General features: G+C 35.0%; 1 protein-coding gene across 3 annotated transcripts in view; it reads left to right on the top strand.

Annotated features, from left to right (window-relative positions):
• LOC136826227 (somatostatin receptor type 2-like) overlaps positions 1 to 16,976 on the top strand; it is a 247,614-nt gene that overhangs the window by 55,378 nt on the left and 175,260 nt on the right. Inside the window, exon 1 of one of the 3 annotated variants that reach the window (XM_067083302.1) lies at positions 2,344 to 2,506. The exons of the other annotated variants lie outside the window; for them this stretch is intronic. The gene's annotated coding sequence lies outside the window, so the exon portion shown is untranslated. Of the gene's footprint in view, positions 1 to 2,343; positions 2,507 to 16,976 lie in introns of those variants that run through there. 3 annotated transcript variants of the gene reach the window in all.

The following is a 16,976-nucleotide window of genomic DNA, read 5'->3' as shown; positions in this document are numbered from 1 at the left end:
TTTATTTAATTTTTACAAAAGCTTCTCTCACAGGTATAGGAAACATATTCGAACAAAACGGATCCATTAAATAAGTAGTTACATTTTAATATTATTATTATTATTTTTATTATTATTACAAATGTTGCTCTAGAAACCTTGCAACAAAAAAAACACTCCAGTCTAATAACACTGTCACTATCTGTTATTTATTTATTTTTATTTTTAGCTTAGCGCTGTTAGTCTTTTTTTATTCTCCCTGGCCCCGGAAACATCCATCAGTGTTGTAAAGAACGATTCCATTTCCTCTTAATTACCTTTCTGCGGTCATTTCCCATTTTCTTTCCTTCCCAGGTGTTAAGCTGAGCAGTCAGGCCCTGGTGGTTTTACGGCAAAGTGTATTTATGTGTTTATATATGTATGCACAGTATGTATATATACATATATATTTATACAGCATATTTATATATGTATATATACACACACACATATATATATATATATATATTGAATGTAAAATACAGTTATATATATATATATATATATATATATATATTTTTCTTCTTCTTCTTCTTTTTTAACGTGCTTTTTCCCATTTTTTGTATGGGGTAAGCACGATGCCTTCTTTTGAAGGACTTTAATTTGGCTTTGGGGTAGACCGTAGTCTCGATCGACTGCCCTGCCTGACATCGCTTAGAGCCCGGTGGCTCATGTACATGTATCGTACCAAATCACCAGCTCCCTTTCTCCCAGCAGCGAGGAGAGTTGAGCGGTTAGGTCGACAGTTCGAGACGTGTGAGGTGTCTGTTATGTTTTTAGATGTTGGAGTGGCTTTGTTTGTGTGTGTATTAGTCTGTAACACCTATTTGCTGTTAGCAAACCTATCCGTTGATTGCATACATAATCCCGGGGTGCCTACACGGTTAGCAAAGTGTCCGCCTCTCCGACCAGTCGGCTGCGGATATAAACCCGCGCCACAGACCTGTATGAAGTCCGAAACTGCTGCTCTACCGACCTGGCCATCAAGGCTATATATATATATATATATATATATATATATATATATATATATATATATATATATATATATATATATATATATATATGCATACATACACACATGTATATACACATAAAGATAATAATTATGGTACCACAAGGAATATATATAGTCCTTGACATTTTCCAAGTGATATAAATTTATATATATATATAATTCCTGAAAGCATCAACTATAGACATTTTAAGTACATAAGGCGATCCTCAAATACTTAAAGAACATGAGACAGTCCTCAAATAGTTAATACATCTAATAAGTATAATGTAATAAGTATAAATTACGACGAGATTGGTCGAACAGGCCAGGTGGCATCAGGTAGGACCCTGTACCCTATATTAAATTAGATAAAATTGTAGTAAGTTAGGAAAGGTTATGTTGGTCCTGTTTGTGTTAGTACAACTGTTATGATTTCTAGGGATCCAGGGAGGGAGACGTTTCCAAACGCTTATCGATTTTTGTGTGAATTTTCCTAGGCCTATGTTAATAGTATTAACCATTGCTATATTTTGGTTATTCCAGAAAGGTTTACTTTGGCTAGAAAGCAAGAACATTAGGTTTAGAGCAATATTCATTAGAGTTTTTAGTTAGAATGATTAAACCTCTCTCGTAGAAAGCAAGAACCAGACGTTTAAGATCGACGTTTATCAAAGATTTTATGCAGAATCGTTAGACCCATCATCTCATATTTGGCCTGTTCCCAAGAATGTCGAAGATGTAACCTAAAGGAATTCCTTAGATCACATTCTAACGAATTCCTTTCATCACATCCTTCACTCCAAATTTAGCCCTTCCGAGAATCAGAAAAGGTTATAGTCCCTAAACCAAAAGCGGGTTGAAATTTCCCGTTAAGGCTTCTTCAAGTCTCCTCTCGAGCCGCCATTGAAATCTGAGCGTGGCGGAAAGCAAGTGTCTTTCAAGTGGTTAGATATAGGATGCGCGTTCTCTAATATTTTTTATTACTCTGGGTTATTTGATAGGCGAGGATGATTAACAAGGCGTTGTTGATTTAACGTGCGGTTATTTTAACCGGGTGATGTTTATGTGACAAAATAACACAGTAAAATATCCTGGTAGTTTATCTTGTGGAGTTGAATCACTCGTATATGTGTGATTTAAGCACCGTTATGGCGATAGACATTGCACTAGTATGCGTTACTCTCTCTCTCTCTCTCTCTCTCTCTCTCTCCATGTAACAGAAACTGGTTCTTTAAATATATACAGAAAAATAGAGCGTTATTAATAACTGAAGACGTTATATGTAGATAATACTGGGTAGTTCGGTAAGCCGCCACCAGGGCTGCGCTGCAGCGCTGCTTCATTCACCCGGGGACCGTTGGACTTGAATTGGTGCTAAGTTTATCCGTGTTTTTTCGTTTATTATCTTTATGTTAGTGCGTTTTGCAGCTTGAAATCGCAGAAATGGATACAGGAATTCTTCTTCAAGAGAAATGGGATAACATTTCACAGGTAACCAAAGTAGACTGAGTTTTATAGACCCATAAGTAGGTGCTAGGCCGATAAATGGCTTCTTAGTAGCAGATGCGCTGTCTCTGTTAACGTCTTTTATTTTCACCATTTTATTTTGGCTACCAGTGCAGTGGTGATTTTGATTTCGAAATCAGAACATTATTATTCATCTATACATGCCACATAACATCAAGTAAGAAAAAGATCGTGCTCGTTTTTTCAAAATACTTAGTATTATCTGTCTGGTATTATGTTGGCCTAGGGCTATAGGCTTCCGTTTGTGTCAACAAATCTTGTCATGTATATTTTTTGTAGTAGGTAGGCCTTCAGAATACTGTCTATGCCGTCATCTTGACAGTTTTAAATGTGTAAATGCATCGTTGGAGTTTTTTTTTTTTTTTAACAAAATGCAGTTGATCAAATGTGGTTTCTCAGCGAAATCAGTAACGTCACACGTGGTGCGAGTATTTCAGGACGATGTAAACAGACCGTAGAAATAGAATGCTTCTTTCATTCGATCAAAAAGAATGGTAGTTTTTTAAATATGTGTAACATATCCTGGTTAAATCTGTGCTTTCATTAGACGATATACCTCATAGATTGGTAATAGCAAGAAAATGAAGTTTGGCAGCCTAGACTAGACCTATACCCTCAAACTACTCGTTTGGCAAGATGCTATATAAATTAAACCTTATATTAAGTTTAACTTGAATCCGAATATATAAACATAATTTCACTGTGGTTAAAATTAAAGCATCATCGCGCCAAGGGAGAAAAATATCCTTTAAGTATGGCAACAATGAGGAACAGGATCTTAGCCCAACAAACGCTAGGCCTATGCTTGTCGATTCGGCAGTATTTTATAATTGTGTCTTTCTTTTTAGAATAGTTTTATTAAATTCAAGTCAAAATTACTTTTTTTATGGTAGTTATTATATAACAAATCTCTCTAAGCATTGTTCCAAAGCCGTAGAATGGGAAGAAATGACTCGGTAAGCTTTCACAGTGATGCTATTTCTTGCTTGCCATTAAACGTGCTTTTCAGTAGGTGGGCCTGGAAGCCATTGTTTACGCTAACATGTCTTGTATGTGCGTGCATGTATTTCCGCATGTCAAAAGAGAGTGTACAGAAAAAAAATATATATATATATATATATATATATATATATATATATATATATATATATATATACATATATATATTTGTGTGCTTATGAATCATGTATGTTAAAGGAGTGTACACACAGTATACATACTATCTATATACATATGTGCATGTGTGTCACATTCTTGTGTACACAACATTCATAAATTCATACACACACACACACATATATATATATATATACTATATATATATATATATATATATATATATATATATATATATATATATATATATATGTATATATATATATTCTTTTGTACACTTTTAACATACATAAATACACACACATATACATATATATGTATTAATGTATATATTTATATAATATATATATATAATATATATATATACTATATATATATATATATATATATAATGTATATATTATATAAAATACTCTGTATATATATCTATATATACTTCACTAATTGTTCAGCATTCATCAACATTTTATCTTTCTATTGTTACAAGGAATATAAAAGTTATGTTATTTTATATATTTAGACTTTTGGTCGTTCGATATAAATCAGCATTTAATTTTTTTCACGCTCGGCAAAATTTTATTTAAATCTGTATGCGGGTATGTGCGTGTGTGTATGCGTATTTTAAAGAAATCCCTTATGTACTAAATTGCATTTAAAATTTTTTTAAATTCCCTTACGTGACGTACAAATCTCTCTCTCTCTCTCTCTCTCTCTCTCTCTCTCTCTCTCTCTCTCTCTCTCTCTCTCTCTCTCTCTCTCTCCCGAGACATTTTCCTTCTCACGTAACTAGCAACGTACAAAACCTTCCTGCAATATAAATTTCCTAACTGAAGTTCGTTCATGCTCAGTAATACAATTTCCCACGAATAAAAAAAAATCACAATCAAATCTTTATTTAATCACAGCTCGTATATCTGTTACACGCCATTGTTATTCGTTTCTTTACAACGTTCTTCGGTTGGGCAACCAAATTTAAAATTGGTTTTAGTTTTCTGTAAAAGAAAACTGTTGTGCTGGCTTTGTCTGTCCGTCCGCACTTTTTCTCTCCGTCCTCAGGTCTTGAAAACTACTGAGGCTAGAGGGCTGCAAATTGGTATGTTGATCATCCACCCTCCAATCATCAAACATAACAAATTGCAGGCCTCTAGCCTTAGCAGTTTTTATTTTATTTAAGGTTAAAGTTACCCATCATCGTGCACCTAGCAACGATATGGGATAGGACGCCACCGGGCCGTGATTAAAGTTTCATGGGTCGCGGCTCATACAGTATCATACCGTGACCACGGAATGATAGCTCTTTTTTCTGTGGCCTTGGTTATACGCTGTAGAGAAAACTCGATTGCGCCGAAGAAACGTCAGCGCATTTTTTGCTTGTTGTATATTCCAACCCTTTGTGTGTGTGAGTTTCCCAGAGGTCTTCCGTCAGCAGTGATGTGAATTGTTTGAAATGTGATAAAAACTAACAGTGATAAAAACTCTGATAAAAACTAACAGCGATAAAGACTAAGAGTGATGAAACTAACAGTGATAAAACTGTGATAAAATCTAACAGTGATAAAGACTAAAAGTGATAAAACTAACATTGATAAAAATTGTGATAAAACTAACAGTGATAAAAGCTGTGATAAAATCTAACAGTGATAAAACTAACGCTGATAAAAACTGTGATAAAACTGACAGTGATAAAAACTGTGATAAAACCTAACAGTGATAAAGACTAGAGTGATAAAACAGTGATAAAAACTGTGATGGAATCTGACAGTGATAAAGATAAGAGTGATAATACTAACATTGATAAAAACTGTGATAAAATCTAACAGTGATAAAGACTAAGAGTGATAATACTAACAATGATAAAAACCGTGATAAAATTAACAGTGATAAAACTGTTATAAAATCTAACGGTGATAAAATCTGACATTTATAAAGACTAAGAGTGATAAAACAGTGATAAAAACTGTGATGAAATCTAACAGTGATAAAGACTAAGATTGATAAAACTAACAGTGATAAAACTATGATAAAATCTAACAGTGATAAAGACTAAGAGTGTTGAAACTGATAAAAACTGTGATAAAATCCAGCAGTGATACAGACTAAGAGTGATAAAAAAGTGATAAAAACCGTGGTGAAATCTAACAGTGATGAAGACTAAGAGTGATAAAACTAACAGTGATAAAAACTATGATAGGAATTAACAGTGATAAAAACCATCTGTGATAAAAAGAAAAAAAAAATTCTCATTCAGGAACCGTACATAAAACAACCATTGATGAAACTCACCAATGAATATGAACAACGGATTGCCTGATGTTACTTTAGAATGAAAATGATTGATGAATGAAAAACAAGCAGAATTTCATTCAGGATCGTGAGTAAAACAGCCATTGATGAAACATAGAAAAAAAATGAATTACCTTATGAAACTTGGCAATGAAAACGAATAATGAATTGCCTAATCAAACTTAGCAACGATAATGAATAATGAATGAATTTGATTCAAGAATCATACGTAATACAGCCATTAGTGAAAAATAGCATCGAATGAATAAATAAATGAAGGCCTTAAAAAAATACTAAACCCCCCAAAAAATAAGACGAAGAAATACATACACATACCCACTTCCGTAAGACGAACCCTTCCCCACCCCCCCAAACTTCAGACTTGACCAGTGTCAGGGAAGGCCCTTTTAAAAGAAAAAAAGGCAGAAAAGTAAAAAAGTAAAAAAGAGGCAAAAGATAAAATGAAAATAAAAAAAGGGTCTTCGAATGCCATTTTAGAACTTCAAAAAAGGATTCCATTTCGACTTTTGGGGGGAAAAAGAGAGAACATTGTAGTGTCTTTGATGCTCCGAGTGGGCGAAATAGCCCGCAGAGGATATTATCAATTTGATTTCTGTTTCGAGGATACTACGAATCTCTCTCTCTCTCTCTCTCTCTCTCTCTCTCTCTCTCTCTCTCTCTCTCTCTCTATTTACTCTGGCCACGGAGTGGTAGCTTCGTAATGTGTTTCCCGGGATGTTTCAGAAAGTCGGAGCATTTTATTCTCTCTCTCTCTCTCTCTCTCTCTCTCTCTCTCTCTCTCTCTCTCTCTCTCTCTCTCTCTAATTTACTCAGGACGCGGAGTGGTCCCTTCGTAATGTTATTTCTCCGGGTTGTTTTCAGAAGGTTTTGAGAAATTCGTAGCGTTTAATTCTCTCTCTCTCTCTCTCTCTCTCTCTCTCTCTCTCTCTCTCTCTCTCTCTCTCTCTCTCTCTCTCTGTATTTACTCTGGCTACAAAGTGGCAGCATCAATGTATTTCTGCTGGATGTTTTCAGATGTTTTAGAAATTCGTAGCTTTTAATTCTCTCTCTCTCTCTCTCTCTCTCTCTCTCTCTCTCTCTCTCTCTCTCTCTCTCTCTCTGTTTATTTACTCTGGCTACAAAGTGGCAGCATCGTAATGTATTTCTGCTGGATGTTTTCAGATGTTTTAGAAATTCGTAGCTTTTAATTCTCTCTCTCTCTCTCTCTCTCTCTCTCTCTCTCTCTCTCTCTCTCTCTCTCTCTCTCTCTCTCTCTGTTTATTTGCTCTGGCTACAAAGTGGTTTCTTCGTAATGTATTTCTCCGGGATGTTTTCAAATGCTTAGGGAAATTCACATTATTTAATTTTTCCTTCACCAGTGGTTAGTTTTCTTGGAATAAATACAATTCTTTCATATGATTTAGCCTATCCAATGTTTTGGTCAAATTTCTGAAGTAATGTTTCAGTATTTAAGGAATGTTTACTAGATTTATTTATTTATTTATAGATCTTGAGCTGCATTACAATTTGGAGCCTCTTTATATATCTTAATCTGTGAATCTGTTCTACTTTCATAAGTGGTGTTTATTATACGTTTTAGTTTTATGTGAAAGAAAACTATTGTGCCGGCTTTGTCTGTCCGTCCGCACTTTTTTCTGTCCGCACTTTTTTTTGTCCGCACTTTTTCTGTCCGCCCTCAGATCTTAAAAACTACTGAGGCTAGAGGGCTGCAAATTAGTATATTGATCATTCTCCCTTCAAATAACCAAACATACCAAATTGCAGCCCTCCGGCTTGAGTAGTTTTTATTTTATTTAAGGTTAAAGTTAGCCATAATCGTGCTGCTGGCAACGATATAGGATAGGCCACCACCGGGCCGTGGTTAAAGTTTGATGGGCCGCGGCTCACACTGCATCATACCGAGACGACCGAAAGATAGATCTATTTTCGGTGGCCTTGATTATACGCTGTAGCGGCTGTATATAAAACTCTATTGCGCCGAAGAAACTTCGGCGCTTTTTTTACTTGTTTAATTATTTATTTACTGATCTTGACTCGCAGAATTCAGTAGCCGTTTTATTTATCTTAATATATCAATCAGTTTTACAAACTTCTCTTATTATTGAAACTACAGTAATTAGGTTTATAGATCATAGAGTTCATTAATATTGGACTGAGAAGCATTTTTACAAATTATTTACAGTAATCTTCATACACCATTAGTGAACAATGGTTACCTCCAGTAAGCTGATTGATTTACGGTTATTATAACTGGGGTCATATCTGCGTATTAACCTTCCTGGTTAATCCTTTTTTGGGATTAGGTCATTGGAACCGTAACCTTTGTAATTTTGTTTTTCCCCTGCCTAATGCCCACTAAAGTGTATTAACTGCTAGGTGCATAATTTTCTTCTTAGGGACACTTATTTATTATTATTATTATTATTTATGTATGTATTTTTTGTTTATTTATTTATTCATTCATTCACTTATTCATTTATTGTTTATTTTTTAAGGAAACTGGCCCACTTTTTTTTACTCCTCTCCTTTCCCCTAAGGGTTTGACCACTAGTTTCTCGTTCCCAAAAGTCATTTCTTCTACAAAGTTATGATGAGAGAGAGAGAGAGAGAGAGAGAGAGAGAGAGAGAGAGAGAGAGAGAGAGAGAGAGAGAGACAGAGAGAGAGAGAGAAATACTGTGTACGTTCAAGGGATATATGTGACTGTATACATTATGCATATGAACACTTTGAAAGATATATAAAAATGAAAATTTTTTTTTTACCTAACTAATGATACATTTATTTTTGAAAGGTATATTATAAAAGTATCTTCTAGATTTTAATATAGCAATACTTTTATTCTCGTAAATATAAAATCTCTTTGTAATTCACTAGTTCATTCTGTATCTTTTATGGACTTTAAAATTCACGTGCATAGCGTAATTATATCAGTGGCGCATGTGATACTTTATCAACAATTACTAGGAAAATATTAGGTAGTGGGTGGCAACTTTACATAATTCATGAAAGATTGTTTTGAGGGGAATTTTAAAATACATGAAATGAGAGAGAGAGAGAGAGAGAGAGAGAGAGAGACTAATTGATTGGGAAAAATTTAAAAGATATTTAATGATCAAACCTTACACACACACACACACACACACACACACACACACACACACACACACACACACACAGACACAGAGAGAGAGAGAGAGAGAGAGAGAGAGAGAGAGAGATACTGCTCGAGTAGGAAATATTTAAAAGATATTTAATGCTCAAAATCAAAGTATCTAGAGAGAGAGAGAGAGAGAGAGAAATACTACTGTAATTGATGGGAAAAAGTTTAAAAGATATTTAATGATCAACCTTACAGAGAGAGAGAGAGAGAGAGAGAGAGAGAGAGAGAGAGAGAGAGAGAGAGAGAGAGAGAGAGAGAGAGAGAGATACTACTCGACTGGGAAATATTTAAAAGATATTTAATGCTCAAAATCAAAGCATCGAGAGAGAGAGAGAGGTGGCTACTGACTGAAAGGAAATATTTAACAAAAATAATAGTCAAACCATTCTGAATTATTCGCTATAGTTAAGTATAATTTAAAATAATATCCTGCAGTATTAAATCTATCTCTTAAAGATTTTCCCCGGAACGTAATATCTTTAATGGCTTTATGATGTAAAAAGCACCGTTAGTCCTCTCAGTGGTGTATTACACAGTCACCTTTTTTTTTTTTTTACTGGATCCTAGACCATGCAATGCCCCTGTAGGGTATGCATGTCTAAGGGCCATAAACTGGAGGAAAATGTCCCAAAGGGCCGTAAAGGACCGTCCGGTTCGTGAATCAGGAGCAGAGAGGTCCAGTTTTTGGGATGGGCATAGGGTCAATGAAGTGACAAGGGAATGAAAATGCGGATTAGAAGCTGGTTTAAATTTGCAGTGGCTGGGGTCAGGTCAGTGAATGAATATGGAATAAAACTTCAGATTAAAAACTGTTATAAATTTGCAGTGGTCACCAATTATATTTCAATATGCATTGGTATATTAGGAGCAATTGATGTTGGTGTTAAGTCGAAAAACACCATTTTTAGAATGTATTGACAATTTGCAATGGCTGTCGTCAGGTCAGTGAATGAATATGGAGTAAAACTTCAGATTAAAAACTATTTTAAATTTGCAATGGCCACGAATTGTATATCAGTGTGCAGTGGTATATCAGCAGATTAAGAATTATTATAATTTTGCAGTGGTCACGAATTGATTATCAATGTGCAGTGATATATCAGCAGAATAAAAACTGTTATAAATTTGCGGTGGTCGCCAATTATATTTCAATATGCAGTGGTATGTTAGGAGCAATTGATATTAGTGTTAAGTCGAAAAACATCATTTTCAGAATATATTGACAATTTGCAACGGCTGTCGTCAGGTCAGTGAATGAATATGGCATAAAACTTCAGATTAAAAACTATTTTAAATTTGCAATGGTAACGAATTGTATATCAGTGTGCAATGGTAGCCTATATCAGCAGATTAAGAACTGTTATAATTTTGCAGTGGTCACGAATTGTATATCAATGTGCAGTGATATATCAACAGATTAAAAACTGTTATAAATTTGCAGTGGTTAGCAATTATATTTCAATGTACAGTGGTATATTAGGAGCAACTGATATTAGTGTTAAGTCGAAAAACACCATTTTTAGAATATATTGACAATCTAAAATGACTCAAATTTTACTCAAGAAGCATAATTAAATAATGTATTGATATTATTCTCATGCAAAATTTTTGCTTTTTTTCTTGTTTTACTCCAGAAAATGCTGGTATCTATTTTACTCACGTGATTTTTTTTTTGGCCGAAGTCTTATAATGTAAAACTTTGCTTTTTTTTTTTAGATGCATTACTCCACAAAATGTTTGCCATCTATTTTACTCACGTGATTCTGTTTGTTCAAAAACGCAATTAATCTGTTTTAGCGGATCCAATTTTTAGCTTTCTGTAAAAGAAATCTATTGAGACGGATTTTTGTCTGTCCGTCCGCCCTCAGATCTTAAAACCTACTGAGGCTAGAGGGCTACAAATTGGTTTGTTGATCATCCACCCTCTAATCATCAAACATACCAAATTGCATCCCTCTAGCCATAGTAGTTTTTATTTTATTTAACGTTAAAGTTAGCCATGATCGTGGGTCTAGCACCGCTAAATGTGCCAACAACGCCGGCGACCACCAAGCCGTGGCTGAAAGTTTCATGGGCCGCGACTCAGAGGTTCATGGGCCGTGGCTGAGAGTCTCATACAGCATTATACAAACAAGACGAGCATCGTGAAGCTATCATATAATCCGACCCTAAAGAAAAAAAAATAAGAAAGAAAAAAAGTTGACTCTTAACCTTACAGAGAATGAATGACCGACGTCGTAAAATATTGAAAATAATAAATTATCAGGAAAAATATGGAGGTGGGATAATGTCAAAGGTCCAAATTATATACAAGGTACCTGGACAAAGTAAATGAAGGATGTGATGTCCGTGTAAATTTTAGGAGGCGCCTAAAAGCTTCACAATACTTCATGTATAGAGACGGCAGTTCCATCTATCTCACTTGGGAGAAACAGAAGGTGTGAAGAATAGATGAGATCGGGTTCGAACTGAGTGGTTAGCTGGGTCATTCAAATTCTGACGAGAAGGGAAGCAAATGAAATGACATACGTGATATCAGTAAGCAGTTTTGTAGCTAACAGTTCAGAGTAAAATAAAATACTTCTGATTCGTAATATATATATATATATACATATACCGGGTGTTTCGAAATTAGAGCCCCCCCTCCACAGAACAAATGGAAAGTTATGAAGTTTTCTGCTATAGCCTATCTCCAAGTACATTATTTTAAGTTTTTATTAAGTTGTTTTTCATTTTACATTTCTTGTGTTTTCAGACTGAGTGACGGGGTTAGATACAGCCATGGCTAACGACTCTGAGGAAATCAGATGGATTGACCGAATCCGGGCTATAAGCTTCAGAGAGGCCAGGGATGCTGGCGCATCCGTCATTTCACGTTCCTGGATAGCTAAATACATTAAAAGAGATGAATCCTTTGTTAAAAAAAACTGGAACAAAAATCCATATGACTGTCATCGCAAAAAGAGAGAATCTTGAAGGCCTGAAGTCTTTCTCAGGAGTCAAAAGACATCATAGCTGAGGCAGTGGGTAGACCAAGAAAGTCTTTATGTAAATTGGCGCTTGAACTAGAAACAAAAAGGGGAAAGAAGAGAAGTTATAGCGCTGTATATCATGAGTTGAAAAAACTGGTATCAAGCCATTTCATGTTATCAGCAAGGCCAACATCACTCAGCAACAGAGAGAAGACCGTGCATGGTTTTGTGGTTCATTTCTTAAAGATTGGGATGAAGCTGACTTTCTCCATGTTGCCACATCAGATGAATTCTTCATTTACACAGTCAGGAAGGCAAATCATAAAAAATTACATCATTTGGGCTGCAAAGTTGGATGATATCAGCAATGACGTGTACTATCGCCAAGTTGTGAAATTTCTTGAATGTTTGGGAATTTTTCTGTTTCACAGCCAAACGGTTACTGTGGATCATCAAAGAAAAAGTAATGGTGATTACTTCAGAGAAACTGTGCTTACTGGTGGAGTATTTCCTTTCCTCAAAGATCCTGGAAATGTGTTATCTGTTGAAGAAGTCACATTTTTGCATGATAAGGCACCATGTTTCAAGGCTCTTCAGACACAGGAGCTGCTTCGAAACAGTGGTATCGATTTCTTCTCGTCAAGTGAATTTCCAGGTAGCTCCCCTGACCTTAATGTGTGTGAAAACATTGGTAGTATCTTAAGGATCGTGTTGAAGCGCGCATAGTGAACTATGATGGTATACCAAGCCTCGACGACCTGCGAAGAGAGGTGACCGAAGTGCTCAGGGGGATGGAGTTTGATTCTCAGCTTTTTTGCGATTTGCTGAAATCATACCCCTCAAGAATGCAGGCTGTGGTACAGGCAGATGGAGGCCACACAAAATATTAAATACTCAGAGAGAAACTTAAATAAATACCTGTTCTGAATTATTTTTGTTTTTGTCCATATCAATTTTAGTTTATGCTGTAGAAGGGGAGGCTCTAATTTCGAAACACCCTGTATATCTCACACATTACCACAGGTGAAAAATAAGAGACGGGGTGTAGGTCCTGACCTGTTTCGACTTTATTTCAAGCCATGGCTTGGAAGTAAAGTGGTAATGTGTGATGAATGAATCACGTACAAAAGTGATTATTATCATATATATATATATATATATATATATATATATATATATATATATATATATATATATATATATATATATATATATATATATATATATATATATATATATAGTTCCTGTTCGTAGAGGCCCCGTGGGGGTTAGTGCCGTCAGTGCACTTCACGTGGTGCACTGTAGGCATTACTTAAGGGTCTTTGCAACGTCCCTTCGGACCCTAGCTGCAGCCTCTTTCATTCCTTTTACTGTACCTCCGTTCGTATTCTGTTTCTTCCATCTGGCTTTCCCCCCTCTCTAAAAATTGTTTCATAGTGCAACTTTGAGGTTTTCCTCCTGTTACACCTTTCAGACTTTCTTACTGTCAATTCCGCTTTCAGCGCTGAATGACCTTATAGGTTCCAGCGCTTGACCTTCTCTTTTTTTTGAGATAAATAATTTAGAAAAATTATATTAAATGATTAAAACAATAGCTTGACAAATAATCAATGTAAAAAATAGAAGCAACAGAAGAGCAAACAGTAAACAAAAAAGCCCCACTATCAGATACATCTACCTTAAAAAAAAACAAACACTCACACATTTAAGAAATAAATTCCTTAATGAAAAACCTTACCTGGCGCATCACCTTGACGGAACTGTCTATAGTCACCACCTGTGTCTCCCTCTCTCTCTCCCCCCCCGCATTTTTAATTCTTAGACAGACGCCCTAATTGACCTTTCTCTTGCATTTGCTCCTCTAATGAACCACTTCGTCTTTTTTTCTCTCATCTCTCGAGTTCTTGCTCACATTTCCCCCTACACATTTCATCGGATATTTTCCCCTTTTTCTTGACGTTCACTCTGATTTCTCAGTTGCTCCCCTTGAATGACTCCGCGTGATATTCTCAGGAGTATTGGACATTTTCTTCTCGGCAGTCTGATTTTTTAAAGTCTTTATTTCATCTTTACACTTTGGATTTTTTGGGGGGTTATTTCATGTTTACTTATAGCTGGGAATATTTTTTGTCTACTCGTACTTTAGGTTGTGTTTTATTGGGGGTTATTTCTTGTTTACTTATAGCTGGGAATATTTTTTGTCTACTCGTACTTGAGGTTTTGTTTTTTCGGGGTTATATTTTGGTTAGTTTTAGCTGGGGATTTTTTTTGTCTACTCGTATTTGGGATTGTGTTTTTTTGGGGTTATTTCTTGTTTACTTATAGCTGGGAATATTTTTTGTCTACTCGTACTTTGGGTTGTGTTTTTGGGGGGTTATTTCTTGTTTACTTATAGCTGGGAATTTTTTTTGTCTACTCGTAGTTTGGGTTGTGTTTTTTTGGGGTTATTTCTTGTTTACTTATAGCTGGGAATTTTTTTTGTCTACTCGTAGTTTGGGTTGTGTTTTTTTGGGGTTATTTCTTATTTACTTATAGCTGGGAATTTTTTTTTGTCTACTAGTACTTGTAGTTGCGTTTTTTCGGGGTTATATCTTGTTTGCGTATAGCTGGGAATATTTTTTGTCTACTTGTACTTTGAGTTGTGTTTTTGGGGGTTATTTCTTGTTTACTTATAGCTTGGGATTTTTTTCTCTACTCGTACTTGCGGTTGTTTTTTCCGGGTTATCTTTTGGTTAGTTATAGCTTGGGTTGTTTTCTGTTTACTCGTAAATGGGTTTTGTTTTTTCGGAGTTACATTTTGGTTAGTTATAGCTGGGGTTGTTTTTTGTTTACTCCTTCTTGGGGTTGTTTACCCGAGGTATTTTTGTCTGTGACCACGTGCCATGCACTTCAAGACTTTCAAATGCCACTTTAGCTCTCACTTCATTTTACCTTTTCCATAATTATATGCATTAATTTTACATCTTTATAGTTTTTCTTAATGGTCTTTGATACACTCTAAGTAGCAATATGAACTAATTCAATAGAATTATTTTCTGTGCGTGTATTCAGTTTCAGTTTAATCTAGTAATAGATAATTATATATGCTTATATGTCTCTAAATAGCGCGTGACAGTATATTCAGCCAAGGCCACAGGAAAAATAAAAGGAGTACAGTACCAAGCGCTTTTGCATTTCAGCACATTTTCGAGGTACAAGGCTAACGAAGTAACACAGAAAAGCTTAAAATATGTAAAAATCCGTTAAAACTAGTGTAGTAGGTATAGAACAGCTCAACAGGTGATTAAAAAGAAACAGTCTTACAAATCTCTTTAACAACAAATGCGTCTAGTTTGTACATACCCTGGCTTACATTCAGTAAGCCACCGTGATATTTAATAAAAGCAGATTCAATAATATTTCTACGAGTTATGTTGTTACAGTATAAAATAACTTTTGCTCCCTCCCAATGAATCATATGATTAAAATTATTAATGTGTAAAAATGAGGTACTCGATATATATATATATATATATATATATATATATATATATATATATATATATATATATAGATAGATATATATATATATATATATATATATATATATATATATATATATATATATATTTTATATATATACATACACATATATCTAACTCACCACAGGACCGACCCCGGTCTTTCAAGTGAGTCAGGGCATAGCAATTCAGGCACAAAAGGTCATAAAAGGATTTGGAACCTGAGTACTTACGTACCTAAGGTTTTCCCCTTAGGTACGTAAGTAATTAGGTTCCAACTCCTTTAATGACCTTTGTGCCCGAATTGCTAATGCCCTGGACTCTCACTCGAAAGACCCCTTAGGTACGTAAGTACCTAGGTTCCAAATCCTTTTATGACCTTTGTGCCCGAATTGCTATGCCATGGGCTCTCACTCGAAAGACCGGGGTTCGGTCCCGTGGTGAGTTAGAAATTTATTTCTGTGAAACACGTTCCCATGTGTCCATTGCCATATATATATATATATATATATATATATATATATATATATATATATATATATATATATATATATATATATATATATATATATATATATATATATGAATTTTTGATCACATCACCGTGATTCATATACAAGCATTAAGTTACAAACGTCCTTTAATATCAATTCGCTCTACCTCAGAAGTAGTATATTTTCATATATGTTACCGAAGGGGAATTTTTTAGTTGATAATAAGTTCGTCGTCCCGTGGGCTCGAACCAACGAAAGACAAGAACTCAGGACTACAGTGACGCGGCTGACGCCTTTACCCACACGGCCAACAAGTGAGGTATAAGTAGATACCGACCCTCGCCTCGGGACGACGCACTTATTATCAACTAGAAAATTCCCCTTCGTTAACATATATGAAAATATATTACTTCAGTAGAGCGAATTGGATATTAAAGGACGTTTGTAGCTTAATGTTTATATATATATATATATATATATATATATATATATATATATATATATATATATATATATATATATATATATATATATATATATATATATATTTATACTCTTTTTCCCTGTTTGTGGCTAGCTCCAGGAGGCGTTCCTCTCCCAATCTCAGCAATTATTTATATTAATTATTAAAGATGATGTAGCTAGACTAATACCCTCCTCCCATCGGCTGTTACGAACTAAAGTCATTTTAGTTGCCATACCTTTGATTCCCTTATGAGGTGAGCAGTGCCAGTGGCTTTAAATGAAAACTGGGAATCTATCATAGTTCCTTTCAATATTGAATCTGGTGTCATAACCACTGGGCTTCAAAGCTCTCTCTCTCTCTCTCTCTCTCTCTCTCTCTCTCTCTCTCTCTCTCTCTCTCACACACACAAACACACACACGC

The sequence above is a fragment of the Macrobrachium rosenbergii genome, chromosome 40, assembly GCF_040412425.1.
Source record: "Macrobrachium rosenbergii isolate ZJJX-2024 chromosome 40, ASM4041242v1, whole genome shotgun sequence".
In the NCBI taxonomy this organism is placed as follows: Eukaryota; Metazoa; Arthropoda; class Malacostraca; order Decapoda; family Palaemonidae; genus Macrobrachium; species Macrobrachium rosenbergii.
The sequence above is the reverse complement of the archived record's forward strand: the minus strand, read 5'-3'. Positions and strand labels throughout refer to the sequence as shown.